Source organism: Pelophylax lessonae (genome assembly GCF_965119305.1).
Source record: "Pelophylax lessonae genome assembly, chromosome: 4".
NCBI lineage: Eukaryota > Metazoa > Chordata > Amphibia > Anura > Ranidae > Pelophylax > Pelophylax lessonae.
In genome coordinates, this window is record NC_138771.1 from 516132717 (window position 1) to 516144841 (window position 12125).

At 43.5% G+C, this 12125-nt stretch overlaps 1 protein-coding gene across 1 annotated transcript in view; it reads right to left on the reverse strand.

The window, feature by feature from the left end:
* The window catches only part of PTN (pleiotrophin), a 138062-nt gene extending 128433 nt beyond the window's left edge, over positions 1-9629 (reverse strand). Inside the window, exon 1 of the mRNA XM_082253391.1 lies at positions 9391-9629. The gene's annotated coding sequence lies outside the window, so the exon portion shown is untranslated. The remainder of the gene's footprint in view (positions 1-9390) is intronic.
* Between the last annotated feature and the right edge of the window lie 2496 nt (positions 9630-12125).

Consider the following 12125-nt stretch of genomic DNA (forward strand, 5'->3'; position numbering starts at 1 on the left):
CAGCCCACACGGCGACAGGCGGCAGCAGTCCTTCTCCCATGCCCACACGGCGTCGGGAGGTACACATATGTCTGTCCTCCTCTTCCCAGCTCACACAGCGACAGGAGGCAGCACTCAATAGATTTTCTCTGGACAAATTATAGAGGCCTTGATCTCCTCATTCTGAACAGCTGAATGGTTTTCAACTTCCTGCTGGCTCTTTTTGCAGCCAACACCCTATAGTATCAGTGAATTTTTCAAAGCAGGTGGGAATGTATCTCCTTCCTGTGACTACATTCCCAGATTTACCTGACTTCCTGTCACATACCCCCCCCCTCTTGTTTCAACCCTAGGGTTGGGACACATATTTCCAGGCACGCATGTGTCAGGCACTGCTGACTCACTGATAAGCCTCCTATTATCCTCAAGCTTCCGGATGAAACTGTTTCTGTCATCTTCACTGACAGATTTCTCATAAATGCCACACAGTTTGTCTCTCATCTCATATACACATTCTTCAACTGCATTTTTGGCATAATTTTGCTCCTTCTCGTTTCTGTCATCTTCATTGACAGCTTTCTCATAAATGTCAGACGGCTTGTCCCTCATAACCGTCTGTCCAATCCACCATGGAGGACCGTGATCCATAGGCAACTCAATTGGGCTAGTCTTAATGTCTTCAACATTCTTAAGACGCCTCTCTCTGCAATCCATAAATGTTTTCCACAAAACTTTGAGAACCTTTGCTTCACTAAGGTTTGTTCCAAGTAGGGACTCTTGACATCCCTCTGTGACTTGAGTTGCCTCTCCATACAGCTGTACACAATCATTGACTTTTTTGTTGTAAAAGGGAATGATCTTCCTTCTTGAGCTTTGCTTGCTCTAAGATGCTGTGCAGAGGATTTTCCAATTGAGACAACAGGCTGTCACACATTTCTTCAAAGTGACCCCTGTTCCTTTTCCCAGAGACATCAATATCATTCACCAAACATTTCATATTCATAGGCAGATCTGAAGCATTTGCACTCATCAACTTCTTAAACTTTTCGCCCTCCTGAGCGAGTCGCAGTAAAGGCCTACTATTTGATTTGATATTCAGTTTATATTTCTTGCCAAACTCTTCACAGAAGTAGCCAACCAGAACATCATCAACTTTCCTTCCACCAACATAGGGGTTAAAGGCAACAACACAGTTGAACCCAGCGATCTGGGTGGTATCCATTATAGACCTCCTCTCTGCATCAGTGAAGAAGCATGGAACTGCAACACATTCTTTTACAGGTTTCTTCAATGCACTTTCTGCTGAACTATTTGACCGCTCAAGGTCACCTAGTTCTTTTTCTCTATCTGAATTCCACATGGAATGCATCTCAAGATCACGATCAAACTTCTGCCACCCGTCTTTCACCAGTTCCATTTTGGAAACACTCCCTGAAAGGCACTTATTCATTTGCTTCACGTTTTCACCAACAGCCTTAGTTTTCCCCACTAGGTTTTCAGCCTGAACTGAGAAATCATCACATTTCTTACTCAGCTCCTTTGTTTGCTGAAGCTCTAATGATACATTTTCCAATGCTTGAAGTTTTTGAAGGAACGGTTTATTCCAAAGGGGTGATTCAAGCCACATGTCATCACATTTCTGAGGCTCACTCAGGACAGACCCCAAAACACTGATCCTTTTAAAAACTGCATCAGGCACACTATCCCCTCTTTGGGACAGATCCTCTGTTGCCTGGAATTCCTCTTCCAGTTCCTGCAACGGAATCTTCATCTCTTCTACTTGCTGTTCTAAGGCTCGCTTAGACTTTTCTAGCTCCTGAACTCTTTTCACAACATCATCCTTGGAGCTGACCAATTCTTCCATTTCTGTACGCAGCTGTTTGTTAACACTTTCTAGTTCAGCCTTACACTCTAGAGCTTCCTCCAAAGAGCGAGCCAAGAACAGGGCTTTGCTCTCGTTATCACGCACCTCCGTTTCTGCACGGGCGCGTTCTTCTGCATATTTTGCAGACACAGTCTTCTCTTCACCAAGCATCTGATCAAACTTCTTTTTCACATCTTCAACACACTGTAATGAACCAACGCTTTCTTCCATGCGTTTTTTCATATCCGCTATCTGAGCTTGCAATGTTGCGACTTGCTCTGATAGGTTTTTCTTTGCTTCCGCCTCCTCTTTTAATTGTTCCAGGAAGCCATTTTTCTCATCTTCCATTTGTTTGAGCTTTGTGCTAAAACTCAGCCTTTGACACCTCTCTTCCTGTAAGAGTTCCTGCGTGTCTTGCAGCTGCGATTCCAAGATAGAAAAATCTTCCGCAATTTCTCTAGATTTTCTGTCTGCTTGAGAAAGCTGATTTGTAACATTGTCCAACTCAACCTGCAGTCGGTTTGCCTTCTCTGACAGCTTAGCACACAATCGGTCACCTTCTGACACCTTGACTTGCGATTCCAGAAGCTGTGCCTCTACTTTTTCCCTCTTATGTTCACAATCTTCTTTTCCCTGCATAAGAGCCTTCACCTCATTGGCTAGTTTCTGGGAATGAGACTGTAATTCTGCCACACAGGCTTCTTTCTCCTTTAACTGCTGCTGGAAACGTTGGGCTTCACCTTTCCAACTTTCACAGTCTGCACGTAATTCATCTACCACATTGCTCAAAGTGGTGAGCTCATACACAGTACTCAGTAATTTAGCTTCTCTTTCACTTTTCTCTTTGTCGCTGAGAGACAATGTCGCTTTCAGAGCAACATTCTGTTCCTGCGACTCCTGCAGGTCTATTTTTGTAGCTCCCAAAGACTGAAGACTTTTTTCCAGCTGATTACGCAACTCCAACATATCAGCCATACTTTGCTTCTGCAAAGTCTGAATTTCACTTTCCTTTTCCATGAGGATGGTATCTTTCTCCATTATAGTCTCTCTGCGTTTTTGCAACTCGACCAAAAGAAGAGCAGTGGATTCTTCCCACTGTAACACATGAGACTTGAGTAGTTCATTCATTTCCTGCAAGTTTCTATGCTCCATTTTAAGCAATTCCAAGGCTTGTTCCTTTTCTTCCATTTTCCGTTGCAAGGCATCCAACTCAGCCCTGCACACATACTCGGTTTCTTCCAAACCGATGGCCTCCATTGGCTGCTGGCGTCTCTGTTTCCAGCCTGCCATGCTCTCTTGATGAGCCTTTTGTTGAGCTGCAAAGCTCTGCTGAAAATCCGCATTTGCCTGCTGTTGAGCTGTATTTGCTTGCTGTTGAGCTGCATTTGATATAATCAGATGTTTCAACATCTCCTCCATTTTGAGTTTACTTTTCATCTGAGCACACTGCGTCTCCATAGCGGTTTCATCAGTGTTGCTAGGGACAACAACCTTCCTCTTTAGTAGACTCTCTTTAGGCATGGATGGGGCTGGTTCAGACGGTAACATCCCCTCCATCCATAGAATCCGGTCTCTCATTTCATCTATCTTTGCATTCTTCAGGCGTTTTGAACGCCCCATCTTCAATAACTCCACAAACAAATTTTTCACAGTCCAGCAAAAAATTTTCAGACCACTGTCTCTTTAACACATGTAGTTTTTCTCTCTCTTGCAAGATCTCTTTTCCTGCACACACAGTTTGTGCAGTCACTTGCACCAGACACAACAAAGTTCATCAAATAATTTTGAGACCGCTGTCTCTTTAAAACACTTTTTTTTTTTTTTTTCTGTCAGGATCTTCTCTCCTGCACACATAGATTGTGCAATCTCATGCACCAGATAAAGTTCATCAAACATTTGCACTTCCTTGCAGGGATCTCTGCTTATGCCCACTGCATACCTCCACCATATGTGAGGGATTAGCTCGGTGGTAGGCGTGGATGACCCCTTTGGGGGTGCGTTTTCACAGAGAGATAGCCGAGCAGAGGTTGAAAACAAGACTGATTTATTCATGCAATTTACTTCATACAATTGCAAGCGTCAAAACAGCCAAAATAAAATAAAAGACAAAATAAATCCTTGCCTCTGTGGGCGGCTACCTTCTCACAACTGGAACCTGCCTAAGAAGTCTTTCCAACCTACTGTTGGGCCGACACTGCTGATCCTACAGCAGACACTCAAATGTCCATTTGTTTGCTTTTCACACAGCACAAACATTGTCCATTGAACATGTCCCTTTGTTTTCTTTCACACAGCACATGTTCATTTATAACAGGATCCTTTACTCTTCAGATTCTTCACATGGAACACTTTGTCTTCTCACCTTTGAGACGTCTTCACTCGTGGTTACCCTCCTTAGCTTCACATCGCTTTAGGGGGTCTTCTCCCATGCTCACCAGCTTGTCGGGAGGCACACATCCGACTGTCCCCCTCTCCCAGCCCACACGGCGACAGGCGGCAGCAGTCCTTCTCCCATGCCCACACGGCGTCGGGAGGTACACATATGTCTGTCCTCCTCTTCCCAGCTCACACAGCGACAGGAGGCAGCACTCAATAGATTTTCTCTGGACAAATTATAGAGGCCTTGATCTCCTCATTCTGAACAGCTGAATGGTTTTCAACTTCCTGCTGGCTCTTTTTGCAGCCAACACCCTATAGTATCAGTGAATTTTTCAAAGCAGGTGGGAATGTATCTCCTTCCTGTGACTACATTCCCAGATTTACCTGACTTCCTGTCACAATATATATATATATATACAGTATATATATTTATTTTTTTTTCTTTTTTTTTTACTAAAGACACTAGCAGAATATATTTTAGTCTAAATTTATGAAGAAATGTGTTTTTAACAGAAATTTTAATTTTTATTTGTTTTTTTTTTTAGAAGTTTTTTTTTTTTTTTTTTTTTTTTAATTTATACAATAAAAAAAAAAGGGGTGATCAAATACCACCAAAAGAAAGCTCTATTTGTGTGGAAAAAAAAATGATATAAATTTCATTTGGTTACAGTGTTGCATTACCAGGTAAAGTAGCACAGTGCTGAATAGCAAAAAATGCAGTGGTCATTAAACTGGTAAAAGCATCAGAGGTCAAGTTATTCATTTGTTGCAAGCTATTTTTCATTTCAGTGCAATCACTTTAAATGAAATAGGGTTATTGTTCTCATGAATATAAGTACATATGTCTGTCTGTACAGTATATGAAGACTGCATCATAAAGACATCCAGGAGAGGGGAGAGGAGCAGCTGTTATGTAGGTTAATCCGCTTCCACAACACACAAAGCCTTAAAGACAAACTCCCAGGGCACAGCGTGTCATCAGTCAATTCAACTGTCATCAGTGCAAGTGAATTTTAGCGCTTTACAGGAACTTTAGGGATCATATTAACGATTGTACGTCACAGCGGATTACCGCTGATCTTGAACAGAAAGCTGTTAATTCGCAGTACAGCCGCATTGATCATTGCCTTAAAACTTTACAGAAGTTTATAGAGTCTCAGCGGCACCGCCATGGATCAATTGAGTTTTTTTTTATTATGTGCAAAGATTCACACTTGAGCTGAGTGTTTTCAGGTGTTTTTTCAGGCTTTTTTTGAGCGTTTTTTTTTTTTAGCAGTTTTACAAATATTATAGGCATTTCTTCATTTAAGCGTATTCGCTGTGGCCAATAGAAACCTGTGTAAGGTGCGGAGTGATGCTAGAAAAGGGGGGGAGAACTACTGTTTGGGCTGAAGGCGTTTTCCATTGAAGTCTATGGGGGACAAAAATGCTCAAATCTGCCTGAAAAGTAGCTCATGTACTTTTTAAGTGACGGGCATTTTGCTACAGGTGACAAAACACTCAGATGTGAACAAGGGCCATGACAATTAATTGGATTTTGTTTTTTGAGCATTTCTGAGCGTCCCCAGAGTTCCCACCATCCCTGCCATGAGTTGCTAGGTTTGTACACCTTCTGTACCCATTATGAGGGGATTTCCACTATCTGTGCAGTTCTGAGGAATGCTTCTGTCTCTCAGTGACTCTACTGATAGAGATAGAGATTCCTGCACTGAGTTCCCATGTCTGCACACCCACTGTGCCCATTATAAGGGGTTGTTACCAGTCCTGTTCTGAGTTCCCAGGTCTGCACACCTGCTTTTCCCATTATGAGGGGCTACCACCATCCCTGTGCTATGTTCCTGGGTCTACACATCTTCTGTTCTCATTATAAGGGACCCCCACCATCCATGTGCTGAGTTCTGTACACCTTCTGTGCCCGTTATAAGGGCTTCCCACCCTTCCTGTGAGGAGTTCTCATGTCTACATACCTGCTGCATCCATCATGAGGGGTTCCTACCTTCCCTGTAGGGAGTACTCATGTCTGCATACCTGCTGTATCCATTATGAGGCGTTCCCACCTTCCCTGTAGGGAGTACTCATGTCTGCATACCTGCTGTATCCATTATGAGGCGTTCCCACCTTCCCTGTAGGGAGTACTCATGTCTGCACACCTGCTTTTTCCATTATGAGGGGTTCCCACCTTTTCTCCATTGTTCCTGGGTCTGCACACCTGCTTTTTCCATTATGAGGGGTTCCCACCTTCTCTCTATTGTTCCTGGGTCTGCACACCTGCTTTTTCCATTATGAGGGGTTCCCACTTTCTCTCTATTGTTCCTGGGTCTGCACACCTGCTTTTTCCATTATGAGGGGTTCCCACCTTCTCTCCATTGTTCCTTTCCTGAGTCTGCACAGTGTTGTATTTTAGCCTAGGCCAACAAGGCCCAGGCCTAGGGCGACACTTTGCCGGGGGGCAGCAAAAAAGCTGCCCCCCTCCACCTGAGACTCTATTGGCCACTGGTTGCTAGAGCCGCCTCTCTCACCCCCCCCCCTCTCTCTCTCACCCCCTCCTCTCTCTCTCTCTCTCTCTCTCTCACTCACCCCCTCTCTCTCTCGCTCTCACCCCCCCTCTCTCTCCCTCTCTCTCTTACCCCCCCTCTCTCTCTCCCTCCCTCACCCACCCCCCTATCTCTCTCTCTCACCCCCTCTCACCCCCCCTCTCGTGAGATCTCAGGGGTTCATGCTGGGACTTGTAGTCCTTCAATTTTGGCAGGGAGTCACATCCGTTAAAGAGGAAGGAGTGGGGCAAATTTACTTTGGAGGGGGGGGCGCCCAATTTTAGTCTTGCCTAGGGCAGCACAAAACCAAAATACACTACTGGGTCTGCACACCTGCTTTTTCCATTATAAGGGGTTCCCACCTTTTCTCCATTGTTCCTGGGTCTGCACACCTGCTTTTTACATTATGAGGGGTTCCCACCTTCTCTCCATTGTTCCTGGGTCTGCACACCTGCTTTTTCCATTATGAGGGGTTGCCACAATCCCTGTATTGAGATCCTGGGTCTGTATACCTGCTGTGCCCACTATGAGGGGTTCATACCATCCCCGCTTGAGTTTATCATTTTATATTTTGCAAAATACATCAGAAGTTGGGAACAGACAAAGGGAATGGGAACACACAAAACTTCTAGAAGTGAGTCAGGAATTATGGCAGAGAGATCTCACTGGAGTATCCAAGACAAATAAAAAGTCAGGGCTGACCTACTGATTATGATTACTTTTGGGTGGACTGATCCTTTGAAGAAAAATTACCCAATGCAACATGCGCAAAGTGCAGCAATCAGTTGGCATTTTTTTTTAAAAGGTTTTTACCTCTCTGAAATGATAATAGTGGAAATATGATTGGAGACTTATGCAAAATGTGTATGATTGTTACCCTTTCTGATTAAGGAAGCCATGCTACCATCAGCATTATTACTAGGACACTTGGTTTTCTTCTTCTGGCATGTTTTGTAAAGTTTGCACTTCGAAATGTGGTTGGTTGGTTAATAAACAGTATTGACTACATATTCACTTTTCTATGGCTAACCTTTCTCAACCAATGAATTTCTGACTCTCAGATAAGTAATCCCTGACTCCAGTGGAGCAATCTGTAAGAAGGGGATTCTTTCAATTGACCACCAATGTAAAAGACATTCTTCCCACTGACCACCAAAGTAAAGAGTGTCTTCCCATTGGCCGCCAATATAAAGAGTGTTCTTCCCACTGACCACCAATGTAAGAAACATTCTTCCCACTGTCTACCAATATAAAGAGTATTTATCCCACTGACCACCTTAGGAGAAACATTCTTCTCACTGACCACCAATGTAAAAAGTGTTCTTCCCACTGACCACCAATGGAAAGAGTGTTCTTCCCACTGACCACCAATGGAAAGAGTGTTCTTCCCACTTACCACCAATGTAAGAAACATTCTTCCCACTGTCTACCAATATAAAGAGTATTTATCCAACTGACCACCTTGGGAGAAACATTCCTTCCACTGACCACCAATGTAAGAAGCGTTCTTCTCATTGACTACCAATGCAAGGAACACTCTTCCCACTGACCACCAATGTAATGAGTGTTCTTCCCACTGACCACCAATGTATATAGGGTGTTCTTCCCACTGACCACAAATGTAAAGAGTGTTCCTGCCACTGACCACAAATATAAAGAGTGTTCCTCCCACTGACCACAAATGTAAAGAGCGTTCCTCCCACTAACCACCAAGAGTGTTTTTCCCACTGACCACCAATGCAAAGAGTGTTCTTCCCACTGACAACTAATGTAAGAGACATTCTTGCCACTGACCACCAATGTAAGAAGCATTCTTCTCATTGACTACCAATGCAAGGGACACTCTTCCCACTGACCACCAATGTAATAAGTGTTCTTCCCACTGACCACCAATGTAAAGAGTGTTCCTCCCACTGAACACCAATGTAAAGAGTGTTCTTCCCACTGACCACCAATGTAAAGAGTGTACTTCCCATTGAACACCAATGTAATAAATGTTCTTCCCACTGACCACCAATGTAATAAGTGTTCTTCCCACTGACCACCAATGTAAAGAGTGTTCCTCCCACTGACCACTAATGTAAAGCACATTCATACCACTGACTACCAGCATAGCAGGGCCCTTCTCCTTTGACCACCAATGTAATGTGGCACTATATTGATCACTAATTTAAAGGACGTCTTCACTGACCATCATAGTAAGTGAGCATTTCTCCAGTGACCACCACTTGTTTATTATTTGTTTCATGCTATTATTTGTACTGTAAATCATTATTTTGTATAGCACAGCCCTGTGTGTCAAATACACAAGTACATCACATTCCTTATTTTTTTAAATTGTTCTAATATTTATTTTTATGAGCACAGTGTTCACACTAATATAACATAAGTAGTAGATATAGTAATTATTAGCAGGGGTTCCCTTAGACCTGAAAGTTATTTCAAGGGTTCCTCCATGTTAAGAAGGCTGAGAAAGGCTGATTATTCACCACTAACATAGTACAACCCTTTACTGTAGTAGAGTAAGAACAATACTAATATGAGTACCAGTAATGATGAGAATGATGGATGTGTTTGCTGATGGAGCCCTGTCTCTGGTGCTGAAGAAGTTAATGACAAGCGCGTCTCACTTACTTTAATGCCTCGGTCACCCCGGCACCGATCCTACGGGATTTCTCTCTTCTCTCTCCCGGTTCCTTTTAAATCCCAAGTTTGGGTGAGAGTCCTCCACACAATCCCAGTGCCTTCCCGGTGCTCTTCTGTTCAGTAGGACTCCAGTGGTCCTCTGTAAGGATGGATGAGAGCTGTGTGCTCCTCTCTCTGATGCTAACTTCTTGTTGTGTGATGGAGCCTCTGTCTCTCTCTCTCTCTCTCTCCCTGCTGGTGTGTGTGCGTGTTTACTGGTGTGTGCATAGAGCGGACTCTATAGAGCAAGCAAGGAGAGGGGACAAGTGTGACATGCAGACTGCATGATGAGCAATAGGACTCAATCTCCTTTACAAAGCTGCCAGCATTTAAAAACATATTTTTTAAATAAAAAAAAAAAATGACCTTAATGACCAGACCATTTTTTGCGATCCAGCACTGCGTTACTTTAACGGAAAATTGCGCGGTCGTGCGACGCTGTACCGCAATAAATTTGATGTAATTTTTTCCCTAGAAATTGAGCTTTCTTTTGGTGGTATCTGATCACATGTGCGATTTTTATTATTTGTGATGTAAACAAAAAAAGAGCGACGATTCTGAAAACAAAAAAATATATATATTTTTCACATTCTGCTATATAACATTCCCCCCCCAAAAAAATTAAAAATCAAAAATTTTCATCATTTTAGGCCAATTTGTATTCTGCTACATATTTTTGGTAAAGAAAATCGCAATAACCATATTTTGATTGGTTTGTGCAAACGTTATCGTGTCTACAAACTAGGGGACAGATTTATGTAATTTTTATTTATTTACTTATTTATTTTACATTGCGGCGGACAGATCAAAATATAAAAATATGCACTGTTACTGTAATAATGACACTGGCAGGGAAGGGGTTAACCAAGGGGATATCGAAGGGTTAAATGTGAACCTAGGGGTGTGTTTACTAACTGTGGCGGGAGGGGCTTGTGAAATGACCATAGTGACCTGTGTTCCTATATAGAAGGATCACATGAGCTCTGTGATCATTCCAGGGAGAAGAACGGTCAGCTATGTTTACAACAGCCGACCGTCCTTCTCTCTCAGAGGGGAGCAATCGCGGGTGTCCAGCGGCAAACGCAGCCGTCAGCCACCGTGCATCGGCTTCCCCGCTACCTAGTGGGGGGCGGGAGCATTTGCCGGTGGCGCACGCTCGCCCCCCCCAGCACCAAGCGCGTCACCGATGTAGGGCTACGTCGGTACGCGCAGAAGGGCCAGCCTGCCGCAGTAAATGCGTGGCAGGCAGTCCGGAAGCAGTTAAAAAAATGGCAACATTTTTATGCTACAAAAGTTCAAAAAAAGTTCCAGAAAACACAGAAAGTATGGAGCTGTATGTTTTATATTTGACACTCTAAATGACTCTGACACAATTTTAATTAGCTCTGATCGAATTCCGAATGGATGTAAAAGCTGAAGTTTTATCTGCTTATCTTTTGCCTTCCCTGGTTCCTCTGTCATACGTGTAATTGTCTTGTGATCCAGCTACTGCTACTAGACAGTACAGCCAGGTCTTTGAGTTTATTTGCTGATACTGCAGGAACCAGATAGGCCTCCCAGTTTGGTCAGAGATCAATGAAGGAGCAGCAGCACACTGATGAGGCATCCCTCTGCTCTCCCCTCCTATCAGCATGCTCCTAGTCAGCATTGCAGCAGAATCTGATTGGCTTCCATGACTGCCCCTCCCTCTTCTAGTCTGTGTGCTAATGTATAGTGGATGGCAGGTGTGTGATATCATGAGCTTACAGCATCATAGATTTTTTTTTTTTTTTTAACTACATATAGTAAATATGACCCAAGTCTCCGCAGTTTAAAGCCTAAATCTGCTTTGTGTGCACCAATTGCCTTTTGAAGCATAAATATTACCCTATGAAAGCAGTGAGAACATCATCACTGAGCTGTACTTAGTCTGTGCAGAGAGCAGAGCAGTGGGAGGGGGCCAACAGGCTCCACCCACTACAGTCTGCCTGCAGAAAACTACAGGAAGGGGCGGAGACAAGACCAGTCACCGGTCTGTATCACAGGAAGCTCCTGCACAGAGGGAAATTTCATATTGGATTACTGACTGTACAGATCTGTAAGAAATACACAAAGCACTCCAATATACAAGGAAGAATACACAGGACTCTTGTAGTTAGATAGTATTTATTTATTCCTGAGTTCTGCTTAAAATCTGTTTTGTCTACATTAGTAATCAGCGTTCATCGGAGTGATTTTCTGCACTGGGAGATTACAACAAATTATCATTGTTCTGCTTAGAATAGAGGAGGATCAGAAACTCTGTCAGGCTTTTACTGCTGTCTGTCATCCCATTGAGAAGATTTCCTCTCCTTCCAGAAAGCCTGTCACATCCTGACAGCCTGACACTGTGACAGGGAGTAGGTTTTGTCTAGAGTTAGACTTTATTCTGTAATGAGATACTTCCACCGAGTGCAGTCCTCTCCTGGGATGCCGGGGGTTCAATATTTCCTGCAGTTTAATGGCTTGTCTAAAAGCCTGCAATTATACCCTCAGATTTCTCAGAGCATCATGGGAATAAATCAGATATGTCTGCCAATTTGGCTGGCACAGGTTTGAAAGTGTAGTCAATATGCAGCCTGGGAAAAGGTTCTGGGAGCAGCGAGCCACGGTGTAGCGGAAGGAAACGCCTCCTTCTCTTTAAATACAAAATAAATTCTCTTACT